The 21437-nt window shown below is 44.9% G+C and overlaps 1 protein-coding gene across 3 annotated transcripts in view; it reads right to left on the bottom strand.

Moving 5' to 3' along the window:
• ADCY7 (adenylate cyclase 7) overlaps positions 1–16676 on the bottom strand; it is a 77005-nt gene extending 60329 nt beyond the window's left edge. For 2 of the 3 annotated variants that reach the window (XM_058154919.1, XM_058154918.1), the window contains exon 1: positions 16138–16675. The gene's annotated coding sequence lies outside the window, so the exon portion shown is untranslated. Of the gene's footprint in view, positions 1–16137 lie in introns of all 3 variants that reach the window. The other variant, XM_058154920.1, reaches the window with a different exon arrangement.
• Between the last annotated feature and the right edge of the window lie 4761 nt (positions 16677–21437).

Here is a 21437-nt window from a genome sequence, read left to right on the forward strand (position 1 = left end):
GACAAGATTAAATGGAGCCCGTGGGGCCTTGAACAGATGCCAACAGCTCTTATGTACAGTTTTTGCCCTTGAAAAGCAACACATTGAACAATAATTTGAACACACGGAACTGCAGCTCGTGAGAAAGGTCGAACTTTGGCAGATACAGCCTCATTATTTGAACAGCATCATAACCTGCCTAGTAACTTATTTTCCTGGGTTTGCCTTTGGCACATTATGCTAATTAATCCACAGACCCCCCCAAAAAAAGTGGACTTAAGTGGGAAGAAAAGACAAAAAAAAAATTCTGAATGGAAATGACTTTAGACTAGAGGAAGGATTGGCTGAAATGCTGTTTTAAATTGTCTATTTTCAAAAAAAAAATGGCACAAATTTAAATTCTATTCTATTCTATTCTATTCTATTCTATTCTATTCTACCAGTGGTGAAATTCAATTTTTTTTTTAATACCAGTTCTGTGGGCATGGCTTGGTGGGTCTGGTGTGGCTTGGTGGGTGTGGCTTGGTGGGCATGGCAGGGAAAGGATACTGCAAAATCCCCATTCCCACCCCACTCCTGGGGGAAGGATATTGCAAAATCTCCATTCCCACCCCATTCCAGGGGAAGAATACTGCAAAATCTCCATTCCCATCCAACTCCTGAGGGAAGGATACTGCAAAATCTCCATTCCCACCCCACTCTGGGGCCAGCCAGAGGTGGTATTTGCTGGTTCTCCGAACTACTCAAAATTTCCGCTACCGGTTCTCCAGAACCTGTCAGAACCTGCTGGATTTCACCCTTGTACCCTACCCTACGTAAACTATCCCTCCTATCATGGTTTCCATTCCATTCCATTCCATTCCTAGTAAACCTCCATAGCTGAGTCTGAACCAGTGGTGGGATTCAGCCAGTTCGCACCACTTCGGGAGAACCGGTTGTTAACTTTCTGAGCAGTTTGGCAACCTGGTTGTTGGAAGAAATCATTAGGACAGAGAACCAGTTGTTAAATTATTTGAATCCTACCACTGGTCTGGATTATATTGCTCTGGCTCACGATCCAAATTTACCTAAGTTTGTATTCTCCAGGTGTGTTGGACCTCCAAGCCCCAAAACTCTTAACCATCATTCCTGTTGCCCGTCAACTACCGTAGGATTCTTGAAACAGTAGTCCAAATTCATCAAGACGGCATCAGAGCGGATTTTCGTATACTTCCAGCTCATGTCACTCCATCTCTGTAAGAGAGCTCCTTTGAACTGAATTCTATTCTTGGTGATTTGGCCCTAACGTTTTGTTGGCAACACTTTAAGACTTGGTTTCCCACTTCCTTCTTTCTGTAGTTTCTAAGTCTAAACTAGTTTGGAGATTTTTTGAGCCCTGCATAGCTTCCTAGGTCAGTTAAGGCGACTTAGGTAAAGGTAAATTTTCCCCTTGCACATATGTGCTAGTCGTTCCTGACTCTAGGGGGCAGTACTCATCTGTGTTTCAAAGCCAAAGAGCCAGCACTATCCAAAGACGTCTCCGTGGTCATGTGGCCGGCATGACTCAATGCCAAAGGCACACGGAATGCTGTTACCTTCCCACCAAAGGAGGTCCCTATTTTTCTACTTGCCTTTTTTACGTGCTTTCAAACTGCTAGGTTGGCAGAAGCTGGGACAAGGAACAGGAGCTCACCCTGTTACGCAGCGCTAGGGACTCGAACCGCTGAACTCCCGACCTTTTGATCGACAAGCTCAACGTCTTAAGTCACTGAGCCACCGCGTTCCTATTAAGGCAACTTAGGTGCCACCAGTAAAACCGGCCGTACTGCTGAAAAGTTTTGAAAAGGCGGAAGAACTCCCTTGTTGTACTTTCTGTATTTCGCAAAGATCTTTCGCAAAATAAGCTGGACCAGTAAGATTATAAAGTTACAAGTTATGAAGGAGCAGGTGGAGGTAGAAAAAAAAACAAAAACATCAAGCATAGTTTAGCCTCTGCTAATCAAACAAAGCATCAAATAAACAATTAGGAGCCACCTGTATTTTCTCGAGGTTTTTTGGGGGGGATAGTAGAAAAACATGTTTTTCAACAGAAAGTTTCGGTTCTGCTATCTTGGCCTCCACCCAAGGACTTGTGGCTCTGAAAAGAACAATTCTGTCCCAGAATTAGGTTCTCCCTTGCTGTTAATAATGCCAGTATCCACAATAGCAATGCCAGATACTGAAAAATGGATGTTGATTTTGTGATATGGTAGGAAATTAAGAATCGGCTCGCCACTGAAAAGCCCCACCAAGCAAGGAAACTCCCAGGCCCCGATATAACACCCAAGGCACGGTTTCCTCTGATTTAAGAGACCTCTGCAATAAATACATCAAATCAAACTGGTACAGAAGCTTCCTAGAACACCTTCCTGCCTTGCTAAAAATTACTTTTGCAGAAAACTAGGACTGTTTGCATTGTAAAGAACCCCTGGCCATAGGGTGTACTAAACGCAACATATGGGACCTGTAGCAAGAAACCCAACACCAACAACAAGAGCTGTGAGGTCCTTGGTGCTCTGTCGTGTCCCACTCCTCCGCTGACGGCCGGGTCAGGGAAATCCGAATCAGGTGTGCCTCTGCAGCTCTGCCAAAGTCCTAGCAAAGTCCTCAGGGCAGGCAGGAGACCAGAAAGTGACTTCAGCAAGATATGTTTAGACTTTGCCTGACTCAGAGAATGCCAGAAAGCAGATCCTTTATATAGGCCATGGGGTGTGGCTCCATGACTCAGCACTTATCCAGGCCTGCCCCTCCCTTCCTTCTGTTGCCTCCGCCTATCAAGTCTTCTGACGCGAGGGTCACTCCAATCGGCAGCTGTTGGTAATTGACCTTCCTCAGGAGGGGGAGGGGTCTAGTTGCTCCGTTTGCCTGGGCATGGAGCCAGAGCTGGGGGCTGGAGATACTTGCTCTTCTTCAGCCTGTCTGGGCATGGAGCCAGGGCTGGGGCCGGGAGGCATGCTAGGACATTCTTCAGCGTTCAGAAGCAGATAAGCAGACCCCGGCTGTGGTGGTGGTATCGGACGAGACACAACATGCTCTCTGAGCTTGGTGGTTTTCTTGCAGACGTTTCATGACCCAACTAGGCGACATCATCAGTGCTAGAAGGGAGTAGGATTCTGGCGCTGATGATGTCACCAATTTGGGTCATGAAACGTCTGCAAGAAAACTACCAAGCTCAGAGAGTAGCAAGGACACTACAGTTCAACCTTGAACTACAGATATTCTCCTCTATCAGTAACTAGAGCTACGCAAATCATCAAACGTACACTTTGCTTTGATGGAAGCTTGGGGGAAGCATGCAAGGGTAACTTTGAAGATCTGTGCAGCTCTAGCTACCAATAGAAGAGAATATTTGTAGTTCAAATATAGGGCGCTTGGTGCTGGCTGAGCTTGCTGGTTTTCTCGCAGACGTTTCATGACCCAACTAGGTGACATCATCAGTGCTAGAAAACCAGCAAGCTCAAAGAGCTGCAAAGCAAGGAAGTCCCTTTGCTTCTCTTGCTCCTAAAAGCACCCACAACAGAAAAGAAGGAAGCCAGCCATTAAGGATTTTTCTTTTTGTTTTTGGTGTTTTTTTTGCAAACCTGGCTCTAACACAATATTATCCAACAACACCCGATCAAGCCAAGACAAATCTCCATTCCAGTAATTTTTGAAACGATTCACGTTGCCATTGGATCCACGCCTAGCTTCGATATAGCCAACACATCTGCCTTACAGCTGGAAAGAGCTGTTACCTTAAATCGGTTGATCTTTTCTTTTTTTCCCACTTGACCTCAAACATATATACTTTCAACCACAACGGATCCCCAAATGTATGTTGCTAAGCGAGAAATAAGTGAGTTTTGCCCCATTCTACGACTTCCCTTGCCACAGTTGTTAAGTGAATCACTGCCAGTTGTTAAATGAGTGAGACGGTTGTTGAGTGAAACTGGCTTCCCCGTTAACTCTGTTTGTCAGAAGGTTATCTGACAAGGGGATCACGTGACACACACACACCCCAGGACATTGCAACCATCATAAATGTGAGTCAGTAGCCAAGCATCTGAATTTTGATCAACGTGGCCACGTTGATGCTGCAATTTATTTATTTTATTTATTTTATTTACATTTATATCCCGCCCTTCTCCGAAGACTCAGGACGGCTTACAGTGTGTAAGGCAATAGTCTCATTCTATTTGTATATTTACAAAGTCAATTTATTGCCCCCCCAACAATCTGGGTCCGCATTTTACCTACCTTATAAAGGATGGAAGGCTGAGTCAACCTTGGACCTGGTGGGACTAGAACCTGCAGTAATTGCAGGCAGCTGTGTTTTAATAACAGGCTTCTTACAGCCTGAGCCACACTGCGGCAATGGTCCTAAATGTGAAAAACAGTCATAAGTCGCATTTCTCAAGTGCTGTTGTAACTTTGAACGGTCACTAAATGAACTGTTGTACATCAGGGACAACCTGTACATGTATAAAGGGTTTTTTTCCCCATTCATCATACAAATCTAACTGTCCAAATGATTTGCACATTTTTTCCCCAGATTCCTTGGTTACCAACCACATCCAGGGGTGGGCTTCAAAAATTTTAGCAAGAGGTTCTCTGCCCGGTTGCTGGGTAGGTGTGGCCATGGTGGGCATGGCCTAATCGGCCTTCTACACAATGGCGGGGGGGGGGGGCATTTTTGCCCTCCCTGGGCTCCGGAGGCTTTCCTCAAGCCTCCGGGAGTGCAAAAACGGCCTCCCCAGGCTCCAGAGGCCCTCTAGAGGCCTTTTCAAACTTACAGTAGGCCTATTTTTTGGCCTCCCCGAGCCTCCGTGCGCACCCTGCACTTGCCTGCATCCAAAACAGGCCGCATGGGGACTCCTGGGAGAGGAGAGGAGGGGAGGGGTGGGCGGGGCCAGCCAGGAGTGGGATTCAGGGGTTCTCTGAACTGCACAGAATCTTAGCTAGAGGTTCTCCCGAACCCTCAGCAGCCCACCCACAGCAGCCCACATCCAAAGCCTTTTACAGATCTGGGAAGAACAAGCATTAGCCATCATGCTCTCTTGCAGGAAAACATGGCTTGGAAATATTCGTGCTTTATTTATTTATTTATTTTGTTTCTCCCAAATACTGTTTCCACCCATGAAACTGGGTCTTTAATTCCTGTGAATATACTTCTGAGTTAAGTCCCATTGAATTCCAAAGGAGTTACTAGTATTTCAGTGCCAGCCTGAAAGGAAAGATAAAAACAGAAGCAGCTGGAATCATTTATTCCGTCTTTCAATGGGCTTTTGAGAGATTCTGCATAATTAGCTGCTAAAGAAAGCCAGGAATCGGCGAATGAGGTAAAAGCATTATGAAAAAAAAGCTACAGAAGAAGCAGATTAAGCTGGGGACTGAGAAACAACAGGGGAACGTCACCGGTTTAACGTTTCAAGATTTCCTATCAGAACCAAAGCCAATTAAAAATGTCTTGCCAGAGAAAGTAAAACAAAACAAAAAAATTGCAATAGTGGAGAATATCTGAATATTTCTGCAATAAAATTTCAAGATTGTGATCCTGGATGGAAAACAAGCATATGATCCTAAGCATAGATTATTGCAGACATTGCAGAGAGTGCATCATACATACATACATACATACATACATACATACATACATACATATATATATATATATATATATATATATATATATATGTAGGTCTTTGGTTATTCGGGTTTTCTCCCGCGTAAAATTGGAAGTGTCTTGGCAACGTTTCGATGAAGTTTCATTCGTCATCTTCAGGCTTCAGCTTCATGCTTCTGGGAGCAAGAAGCACGAAGCTGAAGCCTGAAGATGACGAACGAGACTTCGTCGAAACGTCACCAAGACACTTCCAATTTTACACAGGAGAAAACCCGAATAACCAAAGACCTACATACAAACACCCACGAAAACCTCAGAAAATATATATATATGTGTATATATACACATATGTCACCACCGCACATCCACCCAGAAAGCAGACCCAAACCCACACTGATCATGAAGCACGACCAAGGACCAGAAGCCAGACTGCAGCTGCGACATTAGCCATTTCAAACCCCTCCAATCCATACATGCAGCAGACTGACACCCACTATGAAGATGTAGCACGACCACAAAGCCAAACAACAGCTATGCAGCTCACCAGCTCAAATTCCCCTGCAACACAGACTAAATTGAGCACAACCAAGCCCCCACCCAAACAGGACACACCCCCAGCCAATCAGAGCACAAAAAACCCCCCAGCCAATCAGAGCACAGCCAAGCTCCCACCCAATCAGTTCAAACCCCCACTAGCAGTTAAAAGGAAGAAACAGCTGCGATCACACATTGCTCCCAGAAGCACGAAGCTGAAGCCTGAAGATGACGAATGAGACTTTGTCGAAACGTCGCCAAGACATTTCCAATTTTACACGGGAGAAAACCCGAACAACCAAAGACCTACATATATATATATGTATATATATATATGTATATGTGTGTGTGTGTGTGTGTGTGTGTGTGTGTGTATACCTGCCCTTGGTTCAAATAACCATGATTTAGTTAGCAATCCCAGTTTATTTGGTTCAACTAATTTGATCATCCCTAGGAAAAGAGATGAAGTTAGGAAACTAGGAAATGACAACAAGGTACTAATTCAGAAGCGAGAGTTTATCCCAGATTAAAGACTTCATAAATTCTCTGTTTGTTGAATCCTTGCTTTCTTTCCTGACCTGGTTCACTGTACCACGTGTTCGATTTGGAAACAACGCAGATGTGTCCTTCACCACGATGTTTCATCCACAGCTTGTAGTACAGCCTGCTTAATCACCGCCGAACGTCCTCTCTGCATTCATCAGAACATCTGGAGATGTTTCACAAATGGGGTGACACCATCAAAAAGGATCCCCCTGCTCCCCCTCCCTTAATCGAAGGGAGTATGGAAGATGGACGTTGGATTGAAAAGGGTACAGTCATACCGTATGCAACATCTGAATGGGTTTGTAGTTTATACAAAAAAACCCGTAGTGGGTTTTTTTGCTTATGCAATGAATCAGCAGTGTGGTTTCTGAATCACGATTTAGCATCTGCAGTGATGGGAAGCTGTGCACTGCATATGTCCACTCATCACACCATGCCATGGTTTGTCTAACCATGATTGTTGTTGAAACACCGTTAGCTGGATTTTTATAACATGCTGTTGTTAGTTGCGAAGTCGTGTCCGACCCATCGCGACCCCATGGACAACCTTCCTCCAGGCCTTCCTGTCCTCTACCATCCTCTGGAGTCCATTTAAACTCATGCCTACTGCTTCAGTGACTCCATCCAGCCACCTCGTTCTCTGCCATCCCCTTCTTCTTTTGCCCTCAATCGTTCCCAGCATTCGGCTCTTCTGCAGTGAGTCCTTCCTTCTCATTAGGTGGCCAAAGGATTTGAGTTTTTTATAACGTGGTAAACTGTAAACCATGATTTAAAAGCAACAAGGGCCCTAACAAAGCTTCAGGAAGACTCAAGCAAAGTTTTGGTTTAATATCCTGTACACATCAGGCCTCAGTAGCCAATTTAATGCTATATTTAGTTGCTCGTTTGACTCAGACTAAAAGCTATCTTCTCAGAACAGAAATAGCTGTAAAGTGGAGGAAAATAAGTTTCATATTTTCAGAGCTGATTGATAACCTACTGCTGGTGTTTTTTTTAAAAAAAGCAACTCTTGAATTTATCCCACAAATATGTAGTTCACCATTTAAGATCTTTTTTATTTTTCATCCTACGCTGATTAGACTCCTGTCTTCACAAGCCCAACCCCTTAGACATCAAAACCTTTTCAGAATTGCCGTCTTTATGACAAATCTTGCTGTGGTTTTCATTTTCTGTTCTTTTTGCAGAGTTCACAGGGAAACTTATAAATTAAACACGTTGAAAAGCCTAAAAAGAGATCTGTCTAGTTACCAAAAAGTGCTAAATTCTGATAGAAAAGGTTAGGATGTAACTCCCTGATGGAATTATGAAGCTGCTGGTGTCCAATCAGCTGAAGAAGGTACTTAGGTGAGAAGCGTAACGTTTTCAAAGAAAAACCAGAAAATCCAGTTGCCTCTTGAAAAAAAGGATCTTTGGGACAATCAGAAAGAAGAACGTTCCTCAAATTTGGGATCTTTAAGACAAGTGGACTATTAACATTGTCAAGGCTGAGAATGGTTGAGTCAGAGTTTTTATAATTTTTATCTTCCAGTTATCAGTGAACCTCAGATCTGAGCATATTGGTACAACTAATTCCTAAATATTCACTCTTATAATATATTCACATGCCAACGTAAGGAAGGAAACTGAGTAGGACAATGGATTGATAAGATGCAAAGCACAACAAAAGTCTTGCGTTCCCACACACCAAAACAACATATTTGTTGAATAAACCACAACCAGGTGGACTTGCACAACAACATATGTTTTGTCTAGCTTTGGCTTAGCATGATTAGTGGCATCTATCAACAAATGAACTGTCCCGTAACTACCCCAAAGGTGCTTTTTCAAAAGGCAACTGGACTTTCTGGTTTTTCTTTGAAGATGTTTTGCTTCTCATCCAAGAAGCTTCTTCAAAGCTGAAGAAGCTTCTTGGATGAGAAGTGAAACTCCTTCAATGAAAACCAGAAACTCCAATTGCCTCTTGAAAAAGCACCTTTGGGACAACCATGACCTGGATGACTGAGAATCTCCATAGAGATGTCCCATAACTAGCTTGCCATTTAACTCAGATATAAAGAGATGACATGACAGAGAGTAGGAGGAGAATATTGTGGCCTGCTAGACTCAGATGATGAGGAGGTTGGGGAGGAATTTGGGCCAGTTCTAGAGTCTGGGGAAGACTCTGATGGATGCTCTGCATCAGAAGCAGAGATACAGCCAGGACCGTCTGACATTTCCCAGCCACTGGAGAGGCAGCTGTCTTTGGAGGCTGAGATAAGCGAGGAGGAAGAACAGCTGGGGCCTGTTCCAGATGCGCACGTATGCGCAGAGCAGTTAGGAGAGGAGAACAACGGAGGACAAAGAGTCGACTCGGGAAGCAAAGCACAGGTGGACGCTGAGTGGCCCCTTCCTGGCTGGGGAATAAATAGAAGGAAAGGGGAGTGGTTTTCATAGGAGACAACAGTTCGTATTTCTTAAGATTTTGCTCATTGTGTTTCATGACACAAAGACTGCCTGCCAGATTTAATTTGCAGCCTTTCAGCTGGGGGCTCATGGCCTTGCAATTATCACAAGGAACTGGTAAGGTCTGTTACTGCATTTAACTCCTTGCAGGACTCTTGTTTGGACTTTTCGGTGGGTGAATACCATTAATTCACAAGAGGTAAATAAAGAGGGGTTTTTCGTGACCAGGACTCTGTTTCTTGCTTCTGCTAAGGCTGGGTAAGAACGGAGAAATGTGGAGGGGGTTTTTTTGTTTTCTTTTTACAGAAGAGAAAACATTTTGGATCAGGATCCATCCGGGCTCCCCAACCAAGTTCTAAATTAGTTCGGGAAAGTACCTTGGTCATTTCGACACAATTGTACATGCTCTTCAGAGCTCTACCAACCTTGTAAACTCACACTGTTTGCACCACATTTCATTTTTCGTCAGAAACAAGATTTGCTAAGCTGAGGTCAAGTCTTGCATTTGGAAACAGGTCCTGGCAAGTAGGATGTTCTCTCCACACGGTTTGTGTGCTCTGTTGTTTGTCATTCCTCATACCGAGTGGGGATAATTCACCATTTGTTCGGCGTGAAAAGGCAGCATTGCACACACCCTAAGAGCTCTTACAGAACTATAGCAAATCTTTTAAGGAAATCCTTCGTTTTCTTACAAGCCACACAGATCCTGGAGAGAAGAAGAGACCCAAAAACCACATGAAAACTATCTCAGGCACACACAGGCAGGAAACTGAGCCTGCCATGTCCGAGAGAGACCGTATCCCATTATGGATCTACGGACAAAGCTCTACGGTTGCAACCTTTCTTGCAGGGGTGAAATCCAGCCGGTTCTGACAGGTTCTGGAGAACCGGCAGCGGAAATTTTGAGTAGTTCGGAGAACTGGCAAATACCTCCTTTGGCTGGCCCCAGAATGGGGTGGGAATGGAGATTTTGCAGTATCCTTCCCCCAGGAGAGGGGATGGAGATTTTGCAGTATCCTTCCCCCAGGAGAGGGGATGGAGATTTTGCAGTATCATTCCCCTGCCACACCCACCAAGCCACACGCCCCCAGAACCGGTAGTAAAAAAATGTGAATTTCACCACTGCTTTCCTGTGTGATTTTTGATTGACACTCGGCATTTAGATGGTCAGGACAGGGAAGCGGCTATGCAGAAAGATGGCTACGTTGTGACATGGCAATAAGGAAGAGAAGCGCAAGGTGTTTTTGTCCAAAATCGCACTGAAAAGCATACAGTAGTCCTCAATTTACGACCGTAATGTAGTTCATCCTTTACCGGTTGTAAAACAGGCCATCCATGTGACCGACTCGATTTTAACAACAGAAGTAAGGAAGGATAAGAAAAATAAAACATTTTTTGCAGTTGTTGTTAAGCGAATACTGCAGTCACTAAGCAAACACTGCGGTCATTAAGTGAACCAATTATTCACCGTGGACCCATTTCCTTCAAACTGGAGGTTTTGGGCCAAAACATTTTAAAACGTGATGATGTGACCACAGGAGATTCTGCAAATGGGTCAGCTGACCCTCAGCTGAAATGAAATCATGTGATTAGGAGGAAAAACAGCCATCAGAACTTCTCAACCTGGTCGTAAATACCCCTAGAGAAGTCCGTCACAATTTCAAACAGTTGGTAAGCAACCAGTCATACATCCAGGACCCTCTGTACATATCCACATCGCCCAAAACAAAGCACACGCTTTTCTTTAGATGCGTTTTTTCAAATTACACACCTATTCAAATCTGTTAATGGGGTCATCAACTCAAACTTATGTTAAAAAGGTAAAGGTTCCCTTCTCACATACGTGCTAGTCGTTCCCGACTCTAGGGGGCGGTGCTTATTTCAAAGCCGAAGAGCCAGCGCTGTCCAAAGATGTCTTCGTGGTCATGTGGCCGGCATGACTCAACGCCAAAGGCGCACGGAACACTGTTACCTTCCCACCAAAGGTGGTCCCTATTTTTCTACTCGCATTTTTGACGTGCTTTCGAACTGCTAGGTTGGCAGAAGCTGGGACAAGTAACGGGAACTCACCCCGTTACGCGGCACTAGGGATTCGAACCGCTGAACTGCCGACTTTTTGATCAACAAGCTCAGCATCTTAGCCACTGAGCCATCGCGTTCCTTAAACTTATGTTACCGGGAAGCAATTTTGATGAGACTCTACTTCTTTTTCCAACAATAAATGCCTCCCTCCAAAACGAAATGCTGGAAATTTATGTCCCCATCCGCAGCACTTCCACAAAGTGCATTGCTTGCCTGCCCAGAACAAAAATTTGCAATGTTTCCACTTGCCAACTCCCCCCCAACTCCCCACCCCTCCCACCCCCAACTTCTTCAGCCACGAAAACATTTCAGAGAACTACGATTTCCCTGCAGTTTGTTTTGCGACGTCTTACGTCTGTGTAGAGAGGCTTACAAAAAGGCAGAAGCGGCCTTACCGAACGGAAATTGTCTTTAAAAAAGGGAAACGAACCAGAGTGATTTAAGGAGCAGATTAGACTACAGATTGGTTAACAGATGTCACTTGGTAAAATATTTGCTCGCTTGCCCTCCGCAAGAAAATTGTGTCAACAGCGGGCAAGAAGATGCCCGAATTCGGCACAATGTAAGATGGTTTTCAATGGCTAATTGAGGGACCCCTTTTACAAAACACACAATGCCCCTGCGGTACAGAGCAGAGGTGGGTTTCAGCAGGTTCTGACCAGTTCTGGAGAACCGGTAGCAGAAATTTTGAGTAGTTCGGAGTACCGGTAAATACCACCTCTGACAGGCCCCACCCCCATCTATTCTCTGCCTCCCGAGTCCCAGTTGATCGGGAGGAAATGGGGATTTTGCAGTAATGTTCCACTGGAGTGGGGTGGAAATGGGGATTTTACAGTATCCTTCCCCTGGAGTGGGGTGGGAATGGAGATTTTACAGTATCCTTTCCCTGCCACACCCACCAAGTCACACCCACAGAACCGGTAGTAAAAAAATTTGAAACCCACCACAGGTGCAGAGAGCTGAGTCCCGAGCTCACGTTGGAAATAGTAAGACCGGGTTGCTTTTCTGTTGACACGTGTCACACTCTTGAAGCCTTGCTGCACACAATATTGGCAAGAACTTGGGGCATTAGAAACAGGAGAACGAAAGAGGCTGTGTCCATGCAAGGACTACTTCAGGGTAAACTCAACCATGGCTGTCTGAATTAACACCAATGTCAAGTTTATACTGTACTATGAATCCAGGGGTGAAATTCAGCCGGTTCCTACTGGTTCAGGCGATACGGTAGGGCCGACTGCACGAAGCCTGGGCCACCCGCACAGACGTTGTGACGTCCTTTTTTTTTTTGCAACGATTCTCAGCCTTTGCGCATGTGCAGAAGGTGCGCACATTTGTGAACCGGTAGGGAAGGTAAGCAGTGGTAAAATCCAATTTTTTTTACTACTGGTTCTGTGGGCGTGGCTTGGTGGGTGTGGCAGGGTAAGGATACTGCAAAATCCCCATTCCCTCCCCACTCCAGGGGATGGATATTGCAAAATCTCCATTCCCACCCCACTCTGGGGCCAGCCAAAGGTGGTATTTGCTAAGTCTCCAAACTACTCAAAATTTCTGCTACCGGTTCTCTGGAATGCTCAAAATTTCTGCTACCGGTTCTCCAGAACCTGTCAAGACCTGCTGGATTTCACCCCTGAAGGTAAGTGAATTTCACCTCTGTATGAATCAGAAATGAACCGCAGTCTAGAGCATACTAGATTTCATTGAGGGCCACATCAGGGTTGTTTTTGACCTGGGGGGGGGGCAGGGACGTGGCATGGCCAGGGTGTGTGTGGCTAGCTCGACATCAGTCAGGGAGGCTTCACCTGGCTCTCTTTTGACTGGCAAAGGGCTGTAGGAGGTCATCACGGCCAAAAAACGAGCCTGGACAGGCCCCGTGCAGCCATCCTGAGCTTCATTTTTGCTGGCAGAGGCACCATGGGCCAGTCCTTCACTGTTTCAACAGCGGCCCTGCGGGTCAGGTCTAAGCACCCCACGGGTCGGATCCAGCCCACAGGCCTTGAGTTTGATACCCCTGGTCTAAAGGAACGTGACACACCAAGCCATAAGTGTGCTAATCGCGTTTTAGTTTGTATACAGTAAAATAAAACTGAACCGCCTTTGTCCTCATGGCATTTTCTGAGATGGCTGAGCCAAGACAGATTAAGACTCAGACATGACCTGTGTTTAACACACAGAATCATCTATTGCAATAGCCTTTCTGTTAAAGACTACTTCAGCTTCAATCGCAATAATACAAGAGCAAACAATAGATTTAAACTTAATGTTAACCGCTTCAATCTTGACTGCAGAAAATATGACTTTTGTAACAGAGTTGTTAACGCTTGGAACACACTACCTGACTCTGTGGTCTCTTCTCAAACTCCCAAAAGCTTTAACCAAAAATTGTTTACCATTGACCTCACCCCATTCCTAAGAGGACTATAAGGGGCGTGCATAAGTGCACAAAAGTGCCTACCGTTCCTGTCCTATTGTTTTCATTATATGTGTTTATATATAATGTTGTGACTAAATAAATAAATAAATAAAAATAAATAAATAAAGGCAGAATTCGGTTTAATTGGGGTTTAGCATACTGTGTGAAGAAGCCAACCATCATGGCTTGCAAGATTTTCGTATCAAGGGAGGACCCTCCCTGAATACAACAAATATTCCACATGAAGGTTGTGGAACATGCGTTAACCCAAACGAACCGCTACTCATCAAACTGCTAAAACAGTTGCATCTTATGCAAGGCTGATGGTTCTGCCTTGGAAGCTGTCCCCAGACAAATACACACACACACACACGCACAATGATGACAGTTCCTCTTGGAGTGAAGAGAAGTGTCTGTGCACGAATATGTGGGCAGAGAAAACCAGGAAGAACTTTGGAATCAGATGCAAAACTTGCAAAAGAGACATCTGCCTTAACCACCACCACCCTAAACAATATTGCTATGTTCATGCCAACTTGTTTTGCCAAGGATCTCGGCTGGATGTTTTGTATAACCAGACCCTGTATTAATTTGGTAAATCAGCAATATACAAAGAGAACCAGTATAAAATGTTTTATTGCTGGCATTTGGCACCCTCTAGATTAGCTAAAATATACTCAGATTTAAGCCCGAACTGTTGGAAATGTGGTCAAAAGCAAGGTACCTTCTACCATACATGGTGGTAATGCCCCAAAACGAGAAAATACTGGAAGAAAATACACAGGTGGTTACAGGAATTAACAGGACTCCAGATAGAATTCACTCCAGAACTATTTCTTTTAGGGATAAACAAACGAAAATATGAAAAAAAAAAAGAATAATGTATATTATCTTACATATAATAACCGCGGCAAGATTAGCTTTCGGACAATGCTGGAGAAATACAAACATACCTTCCGAAGGTTTAATAATTAAAAAAAAAATATTCGACTGCGCAGAAATGGATAAACTGACAATTGATTTAAAAGGACAAATAAATTCGGAATATTATGCAATATGGGAGAAGTGGTACGATTGGATTGAGAACAGAAAAATGAAAAAGAAACGGACAAAAAAGATAAGAGGATCAAAATGTCTAGTAAAAACGTATAGGATGTATTCGAATTGGAATGTTGTGGTATGTATATGGTCGCAGGTATGCTTAAGATGTAAATAAGATTTGCACATTTGTATAAAAATATTGTAAAAAAAATTTGAATAAAAATAAAAAAATAAAAATAAAAAAATAATTTGGGGAAGCTTCAGTTGGCTGGTTTGTATTTTGCAGCTTGCACTGGTCTAGAGTTGCACACCGGAAAGCTTATTTGATTTAGGGCGGTACGCGACCTTATCAACTACAATGAATTCATCAAATTCTGGTTAAATAAACGATGGTTTAGCACAATGTGCGATTCCCACCCTTGCAATGTAATGCCAGGATTCACCCAGATATGGTAGAGGCGGCTTCCTTATTTTGCAGCAGGCTTTTCACCCATTCAAACCAAGATTATCTATGATCAACTTTCCAAGGTGACTTAAAACGGAGCCTAGAATACTTTGGTGCACCATCACTCCACCAACCTTCGGTCTTCCACCTCCATAAACTTTCAGAAGATCTGAAATTAGCTCGTTTCTGGAAAAAAACACCAATTTAGGAACGGCCCTTCTTAAGCTATGATTGCTGGCTTATTCAAGGAACTGAACGGGAAGATGGTAGCCGTTCTTTTAACGGAAAGCCCATCCTAACATCATCGACGGCTCCAGAACGCAAGACCTTTTCCCCCAGATTCAGTACAGTCTGGGTTGCGATAACAACACTTTTGTCTACTTTTAAGTCATCCGCAAGAACAGCTTTGTTTGGGCAGGTACCCAAGTTGTGTATACATACACAACATCTCCAGGAAGGTGAAAGTGTTCCAAGAAGCCACAACTTTGCCCTTCACCTGTTAACCCTCTTACCCTAACCCTAACCCTAACCCTCTTACCTTCAGCAAGGGCATCGTCATAGGTCAATGCCCGCCCTTGACCCTTTCATCAACCCCTGCCCCATTACCCCCCCCCCAATTACCCAGCTAGGCAAGGACCAGGGCAGAGGCAGGTCCCCCCCCTCTCTCTCCAGGACCCTTCCCCAAAGGGACTAGCGCTCTTGCCCTTTGGCAACCAACAAGGCCACATCTGGAAAGCATGGGGGAAGGAGGAGATGGGCGACCTTGGGACCCTGTTCTTTTTCCTTGTTTTACAGCCCAGGAAGTGAAACCCCCTCCCCAAAATTGCACCACCACCACCACCATCACCACCACCCCCGTGCCAAGAAGACCCTCCCCACCAGAGGAGGGGACGACAAAGCGGGCTGGGGTCGTTCAAAGAAGGAAGGAGGTAGAGGCCAGGATGCCCACACTCCTCTCTCACTGGGCCCCAGCGGACAGGCTGCCAGGCTGCCCAGCCCCACATCTACGATGCCCGGCTATCCGTCCTGGAGCCTCACCTTGGCCGATGCTGGTCCGGGCAAGGGCTGCTGCTGGAGCTGTTCCTTCTCCTTCCTCCTCCTTTTTCCCCTTTTTCTCTTTCTCTTTCTCCTTCTTCTCTTTTCCTTCTCCTTCCTCCTCCTTTTTCCCCTTCTTCTCTTTCTCTTTCTCCTTCTTCTCTTTTCCTTCTCCTTCCTCCTCCTTTTTCCCCTTCTTTTCTTTTTTCTTCTCCTTCTCCTTCTTCTCTTTCCCCTCCTTTTTCCCCTTCTTCTTTTTTCTTCCTCTTCGCCTTCCTCCTCTTTTCCTCCTTCTCTGTCTAGTCCTCCTTTTCCTCCTCCTGCTTCTTTATCACTCCTTCTCTCTTTCTTCTTTTTCTTCTCCTTCTAGCTCTGCGCCTCCTTCTTTTCTTCTTTCTTTTTCTAGTCCTTCTTCTCCTTCTTTATCACTCCTTTCTCTTTCTCCTTCTAGTCCTCCTTCTTTATCACTCCTTCTCTTTCTCTTTCTCCTTCCCCTTCTTCGGCTCGAGAGGAAAAAGAAGCCCCGCCGAAAGAGTGACTCAAAAGCGGAAAGGCGCTGCCACCAGCCTCCGTCACCCCCACCCCCGGCCCGGCCCGGGCTCGCCGGCCCTGCCCTCTAGCGGCGCTGCCTCCGCCAGGGGAGCGCTCCGCTTTGCGCGGATCCTAAGCGGGCGCAGCCGCCGGCCGGGAGAGCTGCCCGCAGAACAGGTGCGCCCGGGGGCGGGGCCTCGGGGAAGCCCCGCCTCTAGCCGCCCCCACCTCTCTTCCTCCCTTGCCCCCCCCCCGCCCTCCACTCCGCGGGGAAAGGTAGCTTCGGGGGCCCTCGCTCGCCCGGGGTTGTGCTTTTGGTGGTTGTTCAAGTTGTACAAAACAGATGAAAATTAACATCAACTAGTGTAAAGAGCAGGAGAAAGAGGGAGGGAGGGAGGGAGGAAGGAAGGAAGGAAGGAAGGAAGGAGGGTGGATGGGTGGATGGATGGATGGACAGACATTGGAGAGTGATGGATGGAAGGGAGGGAGGGAGGGAGATGGATGGATGGATGGATGGATGGATGGATGGATGGACAGACATTGGAGAGTGATGGATGGAAGGAGGAGGAGGAGGAGGAGATGGATGGATGGATGGATGGACGGACATTGAAGATGGATGGATGGGAGGAAGGAAGGAAGGAAGGAAGGAAGGAAGGAAGGAAGGAAGGAAGGAAGGACATTGAAGATGGATGGATGGATGGGAGGGAGGGAGGAGGATAGGAAGGAAGGAAGGAACGAAGGAAGGAAGGTAGATGGATGGATGGATGGACATTGAAGATGGATGGATGGATGGGAGGGAGGGAGGGAGGAGGATAGGAAGGAAGGAAAGAACGAAGGAAGGAAGGTAGATGGATGGATGGACGGACATTGAAGATGGATGGATGGATGGGAGGGAGGGAGGGAGGAAGGAAGGAAGGAAGGACATTGAAGATGGATGGATAGATGGGAGGGAGGAGGATAGGAAGGAAGGAAGGAACGAAGGAAGGAAGGTAGATGGATGGATGGACGGACATTGAAGATGGATGGATGGATGGGAGGAGGAGGAGGAAGGAAGGAAGGAAGGACATTGAAGATGGATGGATGGATGGGAGGGAGGAAGGGAGGAGGATAGGAAGGAACGAAGGAACGAAGGAAGGAAGGTAGATGGATGGATGGATGGACAGACATTGGAGAGGGATGGATGGATGGAAGGAAGGAAGGAAGGAAGGAAGGAAGGAAGGAAGGCAAAAATGTAAAAAGAAACAGAAAGAAAAAAATAGAAAAAGAAGCTTCCGATTTCCAAATATTAGACACACACACACACACACACACACTCCCACACACATGATATAAAACTATAATTAAAGAGTTATGTATGGTGAAGATGTCACTTTCTTGAAAACGCATCCTCTTGTCTTATTTTCCTTTCCCTCCTCTTTGAAGAGCTAACATTTTCCCATCTTATCCCTATTAATTTTGCTAATTTTATTAGACTTCTAATTAATGGTCACCTCCTTGTTGAACTTCTCCGATTCTCGCTGATCTGGCCCTATAGAAATCATTTATTAAATGATTTAAAAAAAATAAATCGGACTTCCAACGCCACTGGATCGGACTGTAAGGTACAACGAAGGGTCCTCTTGGCAGCTAATGGGGAGCCGTTTAAATAAAAAAATTAGGATTATGCTGCTATCTTAGTGGGTGAAAAGCATATTTTAAAAGCCCTTTAAAGGATTCATTCAATGCCGGATGAAGGCAGATATTCTTCTCGCCGACATTGCTCTGCTGCTCAACTACCGAGAGAAAAAAAAATTGGTTTTTTTAAAAGAGGATCTTTATTTATTTATTTATTTTGTCACACAGTATATATAAGCATAAGCATGAAATAACTATACAATATATAAGCATATATATAAGCATAAGTATGTAATAACTGTATTAATTGGATATAACGAAAGGAAACAATAGGACAGGAACGGTAGGCATGCTGGTGCTCTTATGCATGCCTCTTACAGACCTCTTAGGAATGGGGTGAGCTCAATAGTAGACAGTTTTTGGTTGAAGCTTTGGGGATTTTGGGAAGAGACCACAGAGTCAGGTAGTTTATTCCAAGCATTAACAACTCTGTTACTGAAGTCATATTTTCTGCAATCGAGATTGGAGCGGTTCACATTAAGCTTAAATCTATTTTGTGCTCGTGTATTGTTGCAATTGAAGCTGAAGTAGTCTTCAACAGGAAGGACATTGTAACAGATGATTCTATGAGTTAAACTCAGGTCATGTCGAAGGCGGCGGAGTTCTAAGTTTTCTAGACCCAGGATTTCAAGTCTGGTAGCATAAGGTATTTTGTTGTATTCAGAGGAGCGGAGAACTCTTCTTGTAAAATATTTCTGGACATTTCATCCCTCTTCAGAGCTGACTATGTTGCGTGTTGTCTACAAACATCCGACTGGGGTGAAGGAAGAATCGCATCAGCTGATCAAGCCAACCCTGCAATCTCCATATCTATCTGCTTTTCTTTAAAGTAGAGAGGAAGCAGCTTTATCAGGCCTGCTAACTGCATCAGCACCTTCTATTCTTGGCGATATCCTTTCATTTCCTGTGCATATGCATCAAATTAGAAATGTCTGGCTACTGTCTCTGGCTGACTCTTCAACCAGCCAGGTTCCCTCCCTTGTTTATATATTACAAAGACGCCTTTATTTGCTCGACCACCTGTTTCAACCCACCTGACAGGGGCTTCTTTTATTGAAGGCTGGCCGTTTTTCTGGAGAGACGACAACGGTCAGGGAGGTGCGCGCTGATTTTATTTTTTCATATTTTTTGGGCCATAAGACGCACCTAAATTTTAGAAGAGGAAAACAACAACAAAAAAGGTTTTGGCCTCCCTTTTTTGAGGCCTTTTTTTTTTTTTTTTTGGCCTGTTTTCAGCGCTTTTTACGCCCATTTGGGGGGCTTTTTTGGCCTGTTTTTGAGGCTTTTCCCCGCCCATTTTCAAGGCTTTTTTCAACCCGTTTTGGGGGGCTTTTTTCAGCCCGTTTTGGAGGCTTTTTTCAGCCCATTTTCCAGGCTTTTTTCAGCTCATTTTTGAGGCTTTTTTGAGCCATTTTCAGGGCTTTCTTTGGCCTGTGTTTGAGGCTTTTTTTGGCCTGTTTTTGAGGCTTTTTTCCGCCCATTTTCAAGGCTTTTTTCAACCCATTTGGGGGGCTTTTTTCAGCCCGTTTTGGAGGCTTTTTTCAGCCCATTTTCCAGGCTTTTTTCAGTCCATTTTTGGGGCTTTTTTGGTCCATTTTTGAGGCTTTTTTCAGCTCCTTTTTGAGGCTTTTTTGGGCCATTTTCAGGGCTTTCTTTGGCCTGTGTTTGAGGCTTTTTTTGGCCTGTTTTTGAGGCTTTTTCCAGCCCATTTTCCAGGCTTTTTTGGCTCCTTTTCAAGGCTTTTTTCGACCTGTTTTCAAGGCTTTTTTGGCCTGTTTTTTCAGAAAAAACAGCCAAAAAAAGCCCCCAAAATGGGCCAAAAAAGGGCCAGATCATGTGGAAGCCAAAAAACGGCCAGCGGGTGAGTGGGGCTTCGGCAATATTAGGTCTATAAGATGCACAGACATTTTCACCCCCTTTTGGGAGACAAAAAATTGCGTCTTATAGTCCGAAAAATACAATATTTATTCATTCGATTTATGTAGGAAAAAGTAGTCATTTTCCCAGGCCTCTCAACGTAGTAGGAGAGACGGAGGAAGTTGGTATGTCTCCTTGACGAGAATGAATTCGTTCACTAAGAATTGATTTAGCCCCAGTGCCATGGCTAAGACATTGGACTTGTTGGTTAGAAAGTTAGCAGCCCGGATTTGAGACCTGAGTGCCACATGTTGGGGTGAGCTCCCATTCCTTGCTCCAGCTCCTGCCAACCTAGCAGCTCGAAAGCATGCAAATGCGAGTAGATAAATAGGTACCACTTCGGTGGGAAGGTAACAGCGCTTCGTGATGTCATGCTGGCCACATAAATATAGAAATGTCTTCGGACAACGCTGGCTCAATGGTCTTCCAACGGAGATGAGCACCTCCCCCTAGAATTGGCAACAACGAGTAGAGTAAAATCCCTAGGGACTCCTTGGTTTACTTACAACTCCAGGCCATAAATTACAAAGGACAAGTTATCGTGGTTACACTCACTGATCACAATACACGAAGTTGGAGGCTCCAAAATGGTGCAGTATACTAGTTCTTGACTCACCACCATTCATTTAGTGACCGTTTGAGAAGCACTGGAAAAAAGTGACTTGCAGCCAATCCTCGCACTTTTGACCGTTGCATCATCCGCACAGTTGTCTTGAGATTAAATACTCAGCAGACTCCTCTTCTCCCTTAAATAAATCATCGCTTCTGTTTCACTAAATTCCATGCATGGAAGACTGGGCGCATATGCGGAAGACATGCGCGGGGCGAACCAGTGGTAACAATATGTAAAATCCACCACTGGATATTGGTTCATTGCTATAAAGTCATCTATTCATTAGGTGATTGCACTGCAGCAGTTACCTTGGGAACAGGGCTGAGTAACCGCTATGTATTATGTTTAAGTTAACATGAACTTGCCTATGTACTGCATTCTACAAGTCTATTACTGATGTATTTTTGCCGATCCGTCTCTCCAGGGTGTTTTGTTGATTTGAATGGTGATTGTAGAAGAGCAAAGAGGCAGCAAAGAAAAAGCAAACGACATCTGTTTGGTCTAATAGCTGAGGCCAAGAAACCAGGAGGCTATGAGTTCTAGTTCTGCCTTAGGCACAAAGCCAGCT

This window comes from Ahaetulla prasina, chromosome 12 (genome assembly GCF_028640845.1).
Source record: "Ahaetulla prasina isolate Xishuangbanna chromosome 12, ASM2864084v1, whole genome shotgun sequence".
NCBI lineage: Eukaryota > Metazoa > Chordata > Lepidosauria > Squamata > Colubridae > Ahaetulla > Ahaetulla prasina.